The 2,986-nt window shown below is 39.1% G+C and overlaps 1 pseudogene; it reads left to right on the forward strand.

Annotated features, from left to right (window-relative positions):
* Positions 1 to 1,042: 1,042 nt before the first annotated feature.
* LOC129518188 (small ubiquitin-related modifier 1-like) lies at positions 1,043 to 1,344 on the forward strand (annotated as a pseudogene).
* Positions 1,345 to 2,986: the final 1,642 nt, after the last annotated feature.

A 2,986-nucleotide genomic window follows, 5' to 3' on the forward strand; every position in this document is an offset into this window, starting at 1 on the left:
GGTCCTAGGATCGAGTCCCACATTAGGCTCCCCAAAGAGAGCCTGCTTCTCCCTCTGCCTATGTCTCTGCCTGTGTGTGTTGCATGAGTAAATAACTACATTTTTTAAGATTGTTTTTATTTATTTTTTCATTAGAGACAAACACAGAGAGAAAGGCAGAGACACAGGCAGAGGGAGAAGCAGGCTCCATGCAGGGAGCCCGATGCGGAACTCGATCCCGGGTCTTCAGGATCACACCCTGCACCAAAGGCAGGCGCTAAACCGCTGAGCAACCCAGGGATCCCAATAAAGTATTCTTTAAAAAAAAAGAATGTCTATTTCAAATTACTAGCAAAAGCAGTATTGGAATGGCTAGTTTCAGAATGGACAAGACAGAAGAAACAAATGTTGTGGTCTATTTCCCTAGAGCAAACTTCCTCACTTCCCCTGACGTCCATGGCCTTTGCGTCGTTACCTAGAATCACCACGTCTTTTTCTTCAAGCCTTTTAGGCCTAGGTCTTTTACCCCGCCACTCTGTCTCATAGGACCGTATACCCAGTGGTATAATTGAATCAGTGTTTCCAAAATGGCAGTGTTTAAAGTGAGCTTGTTGGGTTTTTTTTTTTTTTTGATCACTTTTGTCAGACAAAAGAACAGAATACAAATTTGGCAGGTTAGCAGAGCTAGATTTTTTTCCCTCAGCAAATCAGCACCGTAGAAAGAAAAGAGGAAGAGAGGAAGCAGGAGAGGGAGAAGGGAGCAGAGGAGAATGAAAAATGAAGAACAGGAAAGGAAGGAGGAAGGATAAAACGTTTGCATTGGATCCACTGAGGTGCCGTACAATCACCGAAAGAGGACTGTTTCCAATAATTCAAATCAACATAGAGGCGAGAAATCTAGATATGCCAGTCCTCAGCACTCATTACTCAGACAAAGCTATACCCACTAATTCCGCTTCAGGAAGTCCCTCCACCGCGGTGTGGTGCTGTGGGGCAGAGAGAGGGATCTGTAAACCGCGGAGGCTGCTGCTGTGTGGAGACCCAGGGCGCAGCCACCGTCGCCATGTCTGACCAGGAGGCAAAACCTTCAACTGAGGACTTGGGGGATAAGAAGGAAGGAGAATACATTAAACTCAAAGTCATTGGACAGGATAGCAGTGAGATTCACCCCAAAGCGAAAATGACCACCCATCTGAAGAAACTCAAAGAATCGTACTGTCAAAGACAGGGTGTTCCCATGAATTCGCTCAGGTTTCTCTTTGAAGGTCAATTGCTGATAATCACACCCCCAAAGAACTGGACATGGAGGAAGAAGATGTGATTGAAGTTTATCAGGAACAAACAGGGAGTCGTTCTACGATTTAGATATTCTTTTTATTTTTGTTTCTTTACCCTCAATCCTCTTTTATTTTTAAAAATAGTTCTTTTGTAATGTGCTGTTCAAAACGGAATTGAAAACTGGCACCCCTTCTCTTTAAAACATCTGGTAATTTGAATTCTAGTGCCCATTATTCATTATCACTTGTCTTCATTGTGCTGATTTTTGGTGATCAAACCTCAGCCCCCTTCATATTGCCCTTTCCTTTTCAAAAATTACATGTGTGCACAGAGAGGCCACCTTTTCCAGGGCCGTGCATTTTCAGGCTTGTGATAAGTAAGATCGACCTCTACAGGTGTTCATGATGACTTTCCAACTGGCCCTGAAGTTCTAGCATGTGATTGCTTCACTCCTGGACTATGACTTTCAGTGGGACATGGAAGTTTTTCAGAGAACTGAACTGTGGAAAAATGATCTTTCCTTAACTTGAAGCTTCTTTTAAAATTTGAGGGTCTGGACCAAAGAAAGAAATATCAGGCTGGAGTCGAGAAGACAGAGATGGTAAGAGTAAATGACTAACTCCAAAGATGGCTTCACTGAAGAGAAAGCATTTTAAGATAAAAGTCTTGTCAGAAAATCCCAGAAAAGTTCTAATTTTCATTAGCAGTTAATAAAGTTATTCATGCAGAAGTGTATTCAACAGAACACTGCTCTTTTTTATTTTATTTGTACTTTTTGGCCTGAGATATGGGTTTTAAATGGACATTGTCTGTACCAGCTTCATTAAAATAAACAAAATATTTGTAAAAAAAAAAAAATCTGCTTCAGGCAGAGACCCTACTCAGATCTATTAGAAATAGAAGACAAGGTAGAAAATAGGATCTGGAGTCCTAAAAAAAATTGTATTAAGCCAAGCTTTGCTTTATATTGAAATACATAAGCTAGGACATTTTATTTACCTTTGAGCCCTGATTTTCGGGTGTATAAAATACTTTTAGGAACACTCACTTTACGATGTCACTTTAAATTAAAATCTGTATATGTATGTGTGCTTATTATGCATCACCCACCATAGAAGTCAACATAGTCTTGATAACTTCTAATTCACTTCCTTACAGAATTACTGTTAGGATTATATGAAATAATGTGTTTGCAGGCACTTGGAAAACAGTAGATTAGCTTGACAAGCTTACAAAGTAATAAAATGATGCTTGGAAAAATAGCTTTAGCCATATACATATCCTCATGATTCTTTTTAAGTTGACGTTGAAAATGAACCTATTTTATTTTACTGAATAATACCTTGTAGCCTTATTGAAGTTCTAAATATTCCACATGCTAAAATAAAATTATAGTACATTCCCTAAAGTATTTTCAATCACTATAAAATGCCATCTAACTGCAGAGCCTGGTTTTTAGATGCAAGCCATATTTGACTTTGAAACTATGCTGGCTGAGAGAGAAAAGGCAGTGTTGATTAGCTTTCTAAGCTCCACTAGATTTTCAGGATAATCATCTTCTCTAAGTTTTAGTTGTGTAAATATGGCCATAATCTGTATTTATGTGACTTCCAAAATTTAGGTGAAAGTGGTTCCAAACCCTTAGATCTCTGACCCACTTTGGTGGTTAGTTGCAAAAGATCTACACATTCATATACACACAGAATGTTAATTTCTCATTGACTCAATA

The sequence above is a fragment of the Nyctereutes procyonoides genome, unplaced genomic scaffold, assembly GCF_905146905.1.
Source record: "Nyctereutes procyonoides isolate TBG_1078 unplaced genomic scaffold, NYPRO_anot_genome, whole genome shotgun sequence".
Lineage (NCBI taxonomy): Eukaryota > Metazoa > Chordata > Mammalia > Carnivora > Canidae > Nyctereutes > Nyctereutes procyonoides.